Source organism: Micropterus dolomieu, linkage group LG06, assembly GCF_021292245.1.
Source record: "Micropterus dolomieu isolate WLL.071019.BEF.003 ecotype Adirondacks linkage group LG06, ASM2129224v1, whole genome shotgun sequence".
Classification (NCBI taxonomy): domain Eukaryota; kingdom Metazoa; phylum Chordata; class Actinopteri; order Centrarchiformes; family Centrarchidae; genus Micropterus; species Micropterus dolomieu.
The window spans coordinates 29624359-29639374 of NC_060155.1; the positions used below are offsets into that span (position 1 = coordinate 29624359).

The following is a 15016-nucleotide window of genomic DNA, read 5'->3' on the forward strand; positions in this document are numbered from 1 at the left end:
TAATATTCATGTTGATGACCCCAACAATGTTAATGCAACTAACTTTTTAAATATGGCCACTTCTTTTAACTTCAAACAACATGTCAAAGGGCAAACACATAACCGTGTTCATACACTGGACTTGGTTTTTACCCTGGGTGTCAGCATTTCCTATGTGGAATTAGTGGACATGACCATATCTGACCACAGATGTATTGTTTTTAGCTGTGATTCGCCTGTTACTCATGCCGCCTCACCAAGCTCCGTGTGTTCTCGCATCTTTAATGAACAAAGTTTTGCACATTCTTTCAGAGCCAAAGCCAACACCTGTCTGATTCCAACACCAACAATCTGGTCGATCACTTCAATCTTATCTGCTTGTCGTCACTAAATATTACTGCTCCTCTAAAGGTTAGGCCTACGTCTAAAGCTAGTAAGCAACCCTGGATAAATGACAGCATTCGCAGCCTAAAAAGGGAATGCAGGAAAGCAGAGCGCAGATGGAAAAAATCCAGTCTGAAGGATTTATTAATTAACTACAATAACGTGGTTAAGGATGCGAGAACACACTATTTTTCTGAACTCATTACTACACATAAACACAATCCCAGGTTTCTGTTTAAGACTGTGGATCAGCTGGTAAACCCAACCCCTCCTTGTGCCTCAGCTGGAAGTAATGATGACTGAATTGTTTTTCATCTTATTTTACCAATAAGGTGGTGTCAATCAGAGCCTCTATTACCCCCGCGGCCTCTTACTCAGAGGTTCCTCACCAGCAACAAGAGAGTTTTAACCAGTTTTATCCCATCGACTTGTCTGAGCTTTTGAAAACAGTAACTCAAATGAGAGTGTCCTCCAGCCCACTTTATGTAATACCTACAAAATTTTTACTGAAAGTAATAGATTCTGTTGGGCCCCATTTGATCTCTGCTTTCAACAGTTCCCCATCTACTGGTTGTGTCCCTGATTATTTTAAAACGGCTTGCCTGAACCCACTTTTAAAGAAACCTGGTTTAGATCCCACCCTCCCACATAATTTTAGACCAATTTCAAAACTGCCTTTTATTGCAAAGATTCTAGAAAGAATTGTGTCCAAACAGCTGCTCACTGTACTGGAAAATAACAAAACATTTGAAAAGTTTCAGTCTGGTTTTAGGAAGTACCACAGCACTGAGACTTTTGACACCATTGATCACAACATCATGTTAGACAGACTGAGGCACTGGGTGGGGATCTCTGGTACTGCCCTAGAATGGTTTTCATCCTACCTGTCAAATAGGAAGTTTTGCGTGTCTGTAAACAACTATGTCTCCTTGTTCTGTCCAGTTAAATATGGTGTGCCTCAGGGGTCGGTCTTAGGACCCATTTTGTTTTCCTTGTATCTTCTTCCCCTTGGACATATTATCCACAAACATGGCATTTCTTTTCATATTTATGCTGATGACACACAAATATACTTGCCCGTCAGATCCACAGACCCTGGAATGATGAGTTCACTTAACAACTGCCTTTGTGAAGTTAAAAAATGGATGTCAAATAATTTCCTCCAGCTGCCATCTGCTGGTTCGCTAGTAAATCACATTAGGCCTGTGGCAAAGAACCTTGGTGTTTGGTTTGATAGTAATTTAAATTTCGAGCAGCACACCACAAAGCTTATTCAATCATGTTTTTATCAACTTAGAAATATAGCTAAAATTCGATCTATGTTAACTTTTAAGGACGCCGAGACCATTTTACACGCCTTCATCTCATCACGCCTGGATTATTGCAACAGCCTTTTCACCTGTTTAACCCAAAAATCTGATCGACTCCAGACTGTCCAGAACTCAGCTGCCAGGCTTTAAACCAGAACAAAGAAATATGACCACATTACTCCTATTTTAGCTTCATTACACTGGCTCCCAGTATGTTTTAGAATTGACTTTAAAATTCTATTGATCACATTTAAAGCTCTTCATGGCCTCTCGCCTTGTTATATTTCTGAACTTTTAGTCCCATACACACCAGCACGCACCTTGAGATCCTCGGGCAGAGGTCTGTTGTCTGTTCCAGAGTCTCGACTGAAAACTAAAGGGGACAGAACGTATGCAGTCAGGGCCCCGAGGCTCTGGAACAGCCTGCCTGAGGAAATCAGGTCGGCTGAGTATGTGAACTCTTAAGTCCCTCCTTAAAACATACTTTTATTGGAGAGCCTTTCCCGATCTTATTTGACTTTATTTTATCCCTTTTATTTTATTTTACTAATTTTATATTTATCTGTATCTTAGTCTTTTCAATGTTTTCATACTTTTATCTTGTATTGATTTTTGTATCATTGTCTCTTGGGTATTATTGTCTTTACACTTGTTAAAGCACTTCGTAACTTGTTTTTGAAAAGTGCTCTACAAATAAGGATTATTATTATTATTTTGACGATGAACATATACCAAAAGCAATGCATTCAGACTTTACTCAATGTTTTGGCAAATGCTAACCAGTCACCTATTGTTGTGTAGAGTAGCGAAAGAACCAAGAATGCATCACGATACATCCGGTGGGGTTTATTTACGGTTATTTCCTGTCCTGACCGGCCTGACAGTGGAGGTGGCCTGACAATGGAAGTCTGCAGTTGGACCCCTCTCAAGATATGTGGCAGGCCATCAAAAACATCACAGGCTACAAAAGCAGGAGCATGTGAGGCCACATTACCTGATGAACTAAACACTAAACTACTCCACCTCCAGAGGAGCGGCCATTGTCAGTATCCACAGCAGATGTGAGGAGAGTCCTGCTAAGAGTGAATATGAGTAAGTCACCTGGGCCTGAAAACATCCCTGGCCGTGTACCAAAAACCTGTGCCAATCAGCTAGTTGATTTTATTACTGACATTTTCAACATCTCACTGTCTCAGGAGAGGGTTCCCACCTGCTTCAAGACAACCACCATCGTTCCTGTACCTAAAAAAGTCTGCAATGTCTAGTCTGAACTCTCACGCCGATTCTGATGAAGTGCTTTGAGAATCTGGTTCTTCAGCACATAAAGAACATCCCCCCAGCCTGGACCCTCACCAGTTTGGTTTCAGAACCAACAGATCCACAGAGGAAGCCATCTCCACTACCCTCCACTCAGCCCTCACACACCTTGAGGAAAACAACACATACATCAGAATTCTGTTTGTAATTTCAGCTCAGCATTCAACACAATCTCCCTATGAAACTGATCAGCAAACTCAGCGCTCTGTGTTTAAATACAACACTCTGCAACTGGATATTGGACCTCCTCACAAACAAACCCAGTCAGTTCTGATTCGTGGACTCACCTCCTCCATTGTAGTGCTCAACACCGGAGCCCCCCCCAGGGCTGTGTGCTCAACCCCTCCTGTTCACGCTGTACACCCACGACTGCTTCCCACGACATGGAGAGAACTCTGTTGTGTAGTTTGCGGATGACAACACCATCATCGGCCGGATTTCAAACAACGATGAGACTTAATATTGGGAGGAAATTGATAATCTTGTAGAGTGGTGCTTAGAGAACACCCTACTCCTCAACGTCAGCAAAACTAAGGAGCTGATCATTGATTTTAGGAAGACGGAGATAAAGACACACACTCCTGTCTACATTAGTGGAGCTGAGGTGGAGCAGGTGAAAAGTTTCAGGTTCCTGGTGTGGTGTATAACATATGTGCATTTGACCATTACAGTTTAAAATAACACTCTAGCAGCTGGATAGAGGCTCAGTGAACTCTTAAGGGGGAGTAATGATTGATGGGTGTGTAAAGAGTGAACCCTCCTATGGAATTTGACCTCTGACCCAGTGTTAGGGGGAGTAGAGATTAGTGTGTATGAAGGGACTGAACCCTTCTATGGTGTCTAACAGATGTTTACACTTATCCTACAGCACTGTGCCCTTATATGGTATTTAGCAGATACCTAAACATGTCCTATATAAGCTGTGTTTGATGTATAGAGAGACAGAGTGGTTATCGGGCTGGTCACTCTCCAAGCTGCCGCAGAGCTTGTAATTGATGCTGAATTCCTTGATGTAATAAACTTTTATGATCAAGAACAGTGTCAAGCGGATTTCTTCTCAACACATCATCGCAGCATTATTGTTCGGACACCACACTGGGAATCAGCGTCACAGAGAAGCTAACATGGTCATCTCAAATCTCTCTGGCCGCACTCAGTTCATACAAGTCAGACATTTCAAATCAGAGCTATCCCCTGTCACTACCAGTGTTCCCCAGGGCCCCTTCTGTTCATCATCTATCTGCTTCCCCTTGGCCATATCTTTCGTAAATTTAACATCCATTTCCACTGCTATGCGGATGACACCCAGCTCTACCTGTCCACCAAACCCACCTCCCTCTCTGATTGCCTAATGGAAATCAAATGTGCTCTTTTAAAAACTTTCACATCATGCAACATTCATCGTGAGCATTAACTATACAAAATGAAATTTTGGGGCATAAAAGTACATTTTTAATTTCAAAGTGACCATGAATTTAATAAATCAACTGCATGAGGAAAATTTATATTTTTAGACATTGGGGATAAATATAGTAAGAAAACATTGTAAAACTACAGTATGTGTTGAAGAAACAAAAGGGAAATGATGTATAGTATAAATAGAGGTCAGTGAAACATTACAAGTGATGTTTCTATTTATTATGATCCTTTAAAGTTATTTTGTCCTCCTTTTTTATCAAATTGAAATTATTTTACAGTTCACCTTAGTTTTCTTTTCAAATAAGTTTGTCTAACATGGAGGTTTGTTTCCAACCAGATTGTCTGACTGCTTGTGTTTCCTAACCCATCTGACTTATATTTAGTGATGTCACCGTGTTCTTTAGATCAATATTAACATGATAAAAATCCCAGTTATTACTGATAGGAATGGTGGAAAACTACAAAATGATTAAACCAGAATTATCTTTTCCTATCTACAAATCATGCTGAGGGTGTCCATAAAATGTGTATTGAGTCAAAAAGATGACACATAAAGGCACACAGGTCTCCTCTGGTAATACAGATCCTAAATCTGAAACTAAAATTCAAACCCTTGCTGGGTCATTGTGATTATGTTGCTGTGAGATGAGGAAGCCTCAGTAGCTGCAGGTCGATTATGTTTCTTGGGCTTCCCTGCTGGTCTAACATAGGTGTCCTGAAAAATCACTCACCTACACACGTCATTAGCATTTAGAGAGGCTGGGATCATCTTGGGATCCACACCAAGACACACACACACACTTTAAATCCATCAGATGTCTTATGACTCAGTCACACACAAAAGTAGAAACAGGGGGGGAAAAAAAACAGCACAAACTTCAGATTAAAATTCTATTTCTGTTGGATGACGGAGTATCTGTCACTGATCAGTTTCACGCTCAGTGTGACAGGAGGAGGCCAGACCAGGACTGGTTATTGTATTCCTCAGTAGTTCATCCCCTCCTTCTTTATGTATTCTAAATTAGCCTCTCCTCTTTACTCCCTCTCCTTAAATGGAAATGCAGAACTGCAACAAGAGAGAAAAAAAAACATTCTGTATATAATGTAAGAAAAGTGTCCTGTTGTGTCCTGATATTTTGTGTCTACAAAACATCTAAGATGTATTTCATAAATATTACTTTTCATTTTGCAGTACTCTTAACCTCATTCCCCAGTCCTTGTTCCCTCATCCATTTCTTCCTTCCCTGTGTCTCTCAGCTCTGGATTTATAATTGATGTGTCAGGTTTGCTGGGTGCGCAAAGCAGGTGAGAGCCCAAATGCATGACACAGAGCACTGAGACTGAGTTCCAGGGCTTATTAATCCAAAGCAAGACGAAGAGGCATGAACAAAACTCACAGGTACAGGAAACTGGAACATCCAAAAACCAGAACAGGTAATACAGCAACTTGTAGAACATACAGCAAACGACTGTGCATACATGCGACAATGACCAGACAAAGACTGAGGGGAAACAAGCAACGATATATACACATGGTTAACTAGCTGGGAGGAGGTACACAGGTGAGGGACATGAGGCTAACGAGACACAGGCAGGCAGAGAGAGAGCAGGGGAAAACAGAGAGACTGGCATGCAGGCAGATACTGAGGGGGGGACAGATATAACACAAGTACTCAACATCGACCATATCAAAGTGAGTAGTAACAAACCAGAATAATAATAACAAACTAACCAGATACAAGCAGACAGATACTGAATAAACTAACACCAACAAGGAACACTGACTGAGGCAAAGATTAAACAGAACTCAGAGCAGACATGGCAAAACAACACCGAAGCACACAGACCAGGAGCAAACACTTAAGTCATGAACAAAGGTACAGGACAAGAACTAAGACACTGAACTGGGAACTAAAACACGAGACAAGACATATACTAAGTAACTAAAAGATGCGGATGAATAAAATAATAAACAATGCTACACAGAGACTAGAGCAAGGATCAAAATCAGATAAATAATGAAACTGGCAGGGAACATGAATTGACAACTCACAAACAGACAGAACCCAAGCATGATGGTACAGAACTAATGCAAGTGAGACAGCAAAACAACTGAACAAGTACTAAGGCCGACACAGAGATAACAGGACAGATCCGAACCACTATACAGAACAAGCAGAGGACAGAACCACATAGACCAACTCCCCAAGACCTAAATAGACAGGACCACATCAAACTCAGACTAAATAACAGATACAGAATAGACAAATAATAAGACTGACTGGGAATTAAAACAGAGCAGTCATGCCCACAGTGTGACATGATGCAAGGGGTAATGTATGTCCAGCTGTGGATACCTAATGCAAAGGTTTTGATTTATACTTGAATGTAGGGATTTTTCCTGTGGGTATAATAATAATAATAATAATAATAATAATAATAATAAATTTTTTATGTAACAAACTTTACATTTGAAGCAAATCTCAAAGTGCTACAAGGTAAAAGCATTAATATGAAAGACAGTTAAAAAGCATAAAAATGTGATCATAAAAGCAGCAACCAGTAATGTTATTTAAAAGTCATAGGTTCTGCTAAAAAGAAATGTTTAACGTGCTTTTTTAAAGCTCTCAGTAGTGTGAGATGCCCTCAGATGTCCAGGCTGAACTTTCTAACGGTCAGTAACTTATCTTGAAAAATAGTGATATTAAGCACTGAATTGGAGGAATTTACTGTTTATCAGACCACAAATAAGACAAGAATTAGGTCGGGAAAACGGTAGAAGACGTGAGAGCCAAGTCCTCCAACTGTAATGACAACAAAGGTTGTCCAACAAAGGACAATAACACCTACCGGTGCTGTTTGTCCATGCCTCCCAAAACGGCAATTTCGAACTCTGTTTCCTGACCGGACCCATCCATCCATTGTCAACCATTGGCCCGATTGGGCTGGAGCCAATCCGAGCTGACATCAGGCGAAAGGTAGGGTACACCCTGGACAGGTCGCCAGTCCATCGCAGGGCCACACATAGACGAACAACCACTCACACCCACAATCACACCTAAGGACAATTTAGGGTCACCAATTAACCTAGTCCGCATGTCTTTGGACGGTGGGAGGAAGCCGGAGCACCCGGAGAGAACCCACGCAGACACGGGGAGAACATGCAAACTCCACACAGAAAGGCCGGGGCAGCCGGGGTTTGTGAGCTACACCACATGACATAAACACCGCAGCGACACAAAGAACGTGAGCTGATGGGTTCACCGGTCGACATACATACACTCTTAGAAATGATTCATGGGGTTAGTAAGTCCAGGTTAAAAATCAACAACTTTTTTAATATTAAAAATTAAGTTTGTTATAGACACTTGTTTTATTCAGTTGATAACTTATTTTAAAGAAGTTGGTCAAACTTAAAATGTAGAAATCTGTCTCAACTTAGAAATAAGTGGATTTTTATTAAATCTTTCTGAGTTCACTTAACAACAGACAATATTAAGTTAGAGCAACTTGTATATCAGTGGGCATCCTTTAAAATCAGGAGTAAGTTACGAGGTAGAACTTGCCTGGACTTGTTTTGCCGCTACCTGACCAAGCCTTCCACATGCAAGAGAAAAGTGTGGGAAAAAACAACTTTGCATTTCATGATATAAGGTAGGCTACTGTTTTTGACTTGTTTTATGCTCAGTGGCTAACATTAATAACTGCCCACATGGCAAAAAAATGTATTTTCACCACGCTAGATAGTTTTAGCTAGCTCCTACTACTAGTAAGTCCCAGTCGTTTGTGTTTTGTTTCACAGAGGCAGCCGAATGATCTTAATTGTCAGTGAACCTCAAGTATTAATTGTAACACTGCAAAAGTTAGTGAATACTCATTTTGCTTCGTCTTAAATTAAAATCCGGCAATACACTGATGCAGGTTTGGTCTGCAACGGCTATTGAGGGTGCCAATTTACATTCACGATTAAACTACTGTTGTGGTGGCAGCCCGGCTGACGGTGTGTGTCCTGTTTTTTTTTCTCCTTTTTATCAGTTATTCTGCTTTTTCCTTGGTTTTCTGTTCTCTCTCTCTCTCTCTCTCTCTCTCTCTCTCTCTCTCTCTCTCTCTCTCTCCCAGTCAACGACCTGCGCCTGCACCTCATCATCCACCTCGTCAGCCTGCCACACCTGCCAGTAATCAACCTCATCCCTGCCTGTATTTCAACCCCGGTTCTCCACACCACTCTTGCTTGATCGTCGTCGCTCCGGTCCTGGTGCCACTTCAGCGTTCTAAGCTCTCTGATACCTCGTTCCCTAACCTGTTGTCTCCCAAGACTAACCCTGTCTCTTCTGTCTCCCCGCCAGGTCCACTCACCTCCGCCATCCAGTCAGTCAGCTAGGCTCGCCTACCTGCCTTCTCCCCTCCCCTCGCCTCCGCGCCGTTCCCCTGGCTTCCCTCCACGCTCCTCGCCTCTCTCTCCTCGGCCTCCTGCCCCTTCTCAGTCGTCTCGCTCGAGCTTTGCCAGCCCCGCCAGCGTCCAGGTTACCCCTTCTCACCTCCCGTCTCCCCTCAATAAACCTCTTTTGTAAACCAACAAGCGTTGCGTTTAGGTCCATTTCTATCCGAAACCACAACAACGAATGTTATGCCACATATTTCGGTTTTACATTTCTGAATGTTGACGTTTAAGCTGCAATATTTTAGTGAGGTTTAAAATGGTAAATTGAGCCACAGTTTTAGAATATTCATTGGATTTAGCACTGTGCAAAGGTGGGCTGTAAAGCTGGCAATACGTTTTAGAAACACGAAACGTGCGTTTGTTGCGTGTGTGCTAGTTATCTGTAAGTTGAACATTTGAACCATCGTGTATTATTTTGGAGATTATTTTTGATTTGACATTACTACATTTGAGAGACGTTTCATTTTCTTTTCCATTTAACTTCATAACTGATGAACTCGTCTGTTAGGTAAGGCAGCTGGCACATTTCCTTAAGTTGGCAATCAGTGAAATGGGTCTGTTGGTCACCACAACTTTAGTTCAAACATTTTTATTTTTAATCTCATTATGTGGTCAGTATTTAAACACAATTTGCCGGACATTTGAATCAATTCATTAGTCAGAAACATTTTAGGAAAATTAATAAAATCTATATTTGGTTTAAAATATTAACTTTTTGAAAGTAAGAAGTCAATATCAGTTCATTGTAATATTGTAGTTTTGCCATTGAGGTTTACATTCTGAAAAAAGCAACTGCAGTTTTGGCAAGCACATTTTTTGTTTTAAGCATTGATAAACTGCAGCTGTTAACTTACTGTAAGACTGATGCTGCACAAGCTGTAAGCACTAATGTTACAGCTCTGAATCACATAACATTTGAGTACATAAACGTTTGAGTAATTTGAATAGAACTCAGTTTTTGAAATGAAAAAATTTTAATCATCAAGAAAGACTGATCTCTTAAAGCATTCTAGACTTAGGCATGGCAGTGGTGGAGAGTTTCTCCCTTGTCTTTATTGGGAGTGTTATTGCTCATTTAAAACATGGGGCAGCCTGCGAACCCATCTGTCAAGAAGTCAATCGACCTGTGACACACGCACATGTCCTGTCTTTTAAATGTCCATGTTGCCTTTTAAACACTATTTCCACAGAAAGAGAGAGAGAGAGAGTACTTTGAGCACATTGGCACATTGAGGCAGATACTAACGGTGCAGTGAGTCAAGATCCTGAAGATGATGAAAGAAGAGAATTGCCTACGTTGATCGAGAGAAATGTAGCATATTCAATGTACCTCAAAGGTGTATTGATGAGTTGGGGGAAGAACTGCACTTTATTTCTTCATCAGCTTCAGGTCCCGAAAGAGATTTTACAGTCATGCTTAAAGAAGCATAATTGAGGTTGATGATCTGGTAATCTCAGAGATGGTGACAGACCTATGCGATTGCAACCCAATTACACTAGCTCTTGGGAGTAATGGTCCTTTTTCCACCTCCTACAAAAGAACAAGGAGCATTTTCCTGTGGTGGAACCCATAGAGTATTTACTCTCTGCCAGGGAGCATAGAAGTTTCCAATATGTGCCTATTTTGAAGTTGTTACATGAGGTTTTGAAGAAAAAAGAGATCCAAGATTTGCTCACACACAGTTGTGAAGCAGACAGCAGTTATTAAACTCAATACAAATCATTTCATGATGGCACAAATTTTAAAAACAATACATTGCTATCAGAAAACAATCCAGCCATTTCGCTCATTCTGTATGTGGATGATTTTCAAGTGTATAATCCACCTGGCACATCAAGAAAAAAAACAATTACTACTGTGTACTGGGTTTTTGATGATGATGATGATGATGATCATCTTGTTGAGCACTTTTCAAAAACAAGTAACTAAGTGCTTTAACAAGTAAAGACAATAATACCCCCAAAACAATACTAAAACAATACAAGATAAAAGCAACAAAACACTGAAAAGACTCAAATACATGTTTAAGAAATATAAAATAAGTAAAATAGAATAAAATAAAAGGGATAAAATAAAGTCAAATAAAATCGGGAAAGGCTCTCCTATAAAAGTATGTTTTAAGGAGGGACTTAAGAGTTCACTTACTCAGCCGACCTGATTTCCTCAGGCAGGCTGTTCCAGAGCCTCGGGGCCCTGACAGCAAACGTTCTGTCCCCTTTAGTTTTCAGTCGAGACTCTGGAACAGACAACAGACCTCTGCCCGAGGATCTCAAGGTACGTGCTGGTGTGTATGGGACTAAAAGGTCAGAAATATAACAAGGCGAGAGGCCATGAAGAGCTTTAAAAGTGATCAATAGAATTTTAAAGTCAATTCTAAAACATACTGGGAGCCAGTGTAATGAAGCTAAAATAGTGGTCACATTTCTTTGTTCTGGTTAAAAGCCTGGCAGCTGAGTTCTGGACAGTCTGGAGTTAGCACTGTGCCTAAATGCCTTAATCAAAAGGAAATATTTCACACTTGATGAACTAAATTAATTAATTAAAGGGTTCCCATACAGATGGGCAGATAAAACAGATGCACCACAACCAGTTCCACTGACTTTTGCTGCAAGAAAAACTGTTGGTGGGAATGCCCATGAAAATTGGGCTTTGCTTCGCCTCCTTCCCCATCAAGGATGAGGACACAATTAAGGTGGTTCACATTATTGAACCCCCCTCATTCACTGTGACCTTTACTGATGTGGACAGTTTCATGGAAAGTCCATCAGAGACCTCCATCTGTAGCTCAACAGACACTGTCCCTACTTCAGTGACTTCCATCCATCCTAACAGCAGTTGCTAATCTGGATCGCAGGATACATGGATTCTGTCATCACCTGAACCTGAGACTCGTTGGCCGACTGAATTTCCAGTACCTCGATTTGCCTATGAGACAGAGCTTGTGTTTGCCTCAGCAAATGAAGCTTTCAAGAAGGATGGAATTCAACTCAACTTTACCACAATCCTTCCAGACATCCTTGAGAAACTGGCTGAAAGCATCTTTCAGTATGTTGCCTACCCAACAAGTGCGCAGTTGTCTGATGTGGCTGAGGCACTGATTCAGAAGCACCCTTGCTTGAAAGAGCCAGGATGGATGCTATGGATGGCAACAAAGACTAAAATATAAAATGGGCAACTATAGATCAAAGTTGAGAGGGCTTGGATGCCCTGAGCTTGATGATAATTGTCTCTCAAAGAAGCGAGCACACGAGAAAGCACCTGCAAAGAATATCAAAAAGCCAAGAAATGCAGAGGTGAACTATTTACCCCGTCACCCACAAGGAGAAATAGAAGCAAGCTTGGAAAACAAAAGGGTGGAGCTCCTTAATGAAGTAAAGAAGAGGAACAACTGTCAGATCATCAGTGAAAAAATGGCAAAGACATTCTCCTTTCGCTGGCAGGAAGTTGTCAATCAGGCATCACCAGTCAATGACTTCAAAGACCGATGGCCTGCCCTTTTTGATGCAGCTCAGGTAAATGGTATTTGTTTAATTGGTTTGCTGTTTGTGATATGTTAAATTATTTTTTTCAAACAATTAACAAATTCTTCCTTTTTTATTTGTGATATTTTAATACAGATAAACCAAGAATTCAGAAGGATCACCACTGTGGACCTGGAGACAACATTTATGGCAAAACTGGACCAGTACACCCCAAAACTAAGAATAACTGTAAGAGTAATTGTCTTTAGGAATCGGGGTGGTACCTGGAATTTAACATTCTAACTAGTTATAATGGACTTCTTTAAAATGATCAATGTATTATTTGGTACTGCCCAGGCTTCATACACCTCATCCTTTAGTTATTTTCCAATCCTCATGGAGGGGCAGTTTAAAAATGTTTTTATTAACAGGATGATTCTGTGGAAAGGAGGAGAGAGGTTGCTATCCGTGGCTTAGCGGTGTATCTCAGAGAAAAGGAACACGATCTCTTCAAGGAGCTGTTGGTAGGTAAATCAGGCACAAAGATTTAGGAGGCTCCGTTTACAGAATATGACAGAAATGGCATATAAAATACGTACTGCTGACGTACTGCGGTGAGCGTGTCAACTCATTTCTGTTTCCGGTGCCTGTGTGTTGGTACCGTGTTGTGCTGCTCTTGCTAAGTAACAGTTATATTTGTTAGATTACAGCAGCCAACTGTCCGCTAAACACTTATTCTTTACAGTAATTTTGCCTAAGCACTCACAGTTCTTTCCATCTTTTAGTGACTGCTGTTTAATTTCATAGTTGTTCAAAAGTTTTGGTAGCTGACGCTACAGTACTTTAGCTTAGCCGTTAGCGACTTTAGCTTAGCAGCTAGCGATGGCTTCTCCTTCTCTCTCTCCTACTTTCTCCTGCTCGGTGTGTCAGATGTTCAGTTACTCCTCTGCCTCCTTTAGCGGTAATGGTACGTGTAATAAGTGTAGTTTATTTATAGACATGGAGGCGAGGCTCAGTGATTTAGAAGTCCGGCTCCGCACCTTGGTAGATCAGTCTTTAGCTACTGTAGCTAGCCAGTCCCCGGTAGTCGGTGCGGAACGGCCTGAGTTAGCCTGTGTTAGCCGTCCCCCGGCATCTCCTGTGCAGCCAGGAAGGGGGGGCTGGGTGACTGTCTGAAGGAGGAATAGTCGTAAGCATTCATAGCCCACGGGGCACCATCAACCTGTTCACGTTTCTAACAGATTTTCCCCACTCACCGACACATTCGGTGAGAAACCAACTCTGATCATTGGCAGCTCCATTTTGAGAAATGTGAAGTTAGCGAAGCCAGCGGCCATAGTTAAGTGCATCCCTGGGGCCAGAGCGGGCGACATTGAGTCTTATTTGAAACTGCTGGCTAAGGATAAACATAAATACAGTAAGATTGTTATTCACGTCGGCGGTAATGACTCCCAGTTACGCCAATCGGAGGTCACTAAGATTAATGTTGAGCCGGTGTGTACATACTGGAGTGTCCTCCAGCCCACTTGATGTTATACCTACAAGGTTTTTACTGAAAGTAATAGATTCTGTTGGGCCCCATTTGATCTGTTTTCAACAGCTCCCGATCTACTGGTTGTGTCCCTGATTATTTTAAAACGGCTTGCGTGAACCCACTTTTAAAGAAACCTGGTTTAGATCCCACCCTCCCACATAATTTTAGACCAATTTCAAAACTGCCTTTTATTGCAAAGATTCTAGAAAGAATTGTGTCCAAACAGCTTCTCACTGTACTGGAAAATAACAAAATATTTGAAAAGTTTCAGTCTGGTTTTAGGAAGTACCACAGCACTGAGACTGCCCTGCTTAAAGTCACCAATGACCTTTTAATGTCTGCTGATGAAGGCATGTGCTCAGTCCTGGTACTCCTGGACCTTAGCGCTGCTTTTGACACCATTGATCACAACATCATGTTAGACAGACTGAGGCACTGGGTGGGGATCTCTGGTACTGCCCTAGAATGGTTTTCATCCTACCTGTCAAATAGGAAGTTTTGCGTGTCTGTAAACAACTATGTCTCTTCGTTCTGTCCAGTTAAATATGGTGTGCCTCAGGGGTCGGTCTTAGGACCCATTTTGTTTTCCTTATTGTTATCGCTACGTATCTGCTTCCCCTTGCACATATTATCCATAAACATAGCATTTCTTTTCATATTTATGCTGATGATACACCAATATACTTGCCCGTCAGATCCACAGACCCTGGAATGCTGAGTTCACTTACCGAATGCCTTTGTGAAGTTAAAAAATGGATGTTAATTAATTTCCTCCAGCTGAACTCAGACAAAACAGAAATCCTGGTCATTGGGTCCCAGCAGATGGCAAATCAAATACTGCCATCTGCTGGTTCCCTAGTAAATCACATTAAGCCTGTGGCAAAGAACCTTGGTGTTTGGTTTGATAGTAATTTAAATTTCGAGCAGCACACCACAAAGCTTGTTCAATCATGTTTTTATCAACTTAGAAATATAGCAAAAATTCGATCTATGTTAACTTGTAAGGACACCGAGACCATTTTACACGCCTTCATCTCATCACGCCTGGATTATTGCAACAGCCTTTTCACCTGCTTAACCCAAAAATCTATTGATCGACTCCAGACTGTCCAGAACTCAGCTGCCAGGCTTTTAACCAGAACAAAGAAATATGACCACATTACTCCTATT

General features: G+C 41.3%; 1 protein-coding gene and 1 long non-coding RNA gene across 4 annotated transcripts in view; both read right to left on the reverse strand.

The window, feature by feature from the left end:
- The window catches only part of nmnat2 (nicotinamide nucleotide adenylyltransferase 2), a 48543-nt gene that overhangs the window by 21660 nt on the left and 11867 nt on the right, over positions 1-15016 (reverse strand). The window lies entirely within an intron of this gene.
- On the reverse strand, positions 5287-5934 carry LOC123972928. The gene is made up of 2 exons (XR_006825502.1): positions 5588-5934; positions 5287-5475 (listed from the first exon to the last, which is right to left on the reverse strand). It is a non-coding gene; the product is annotated as an uncharacterized LOC123972928 (long non-coding RNA).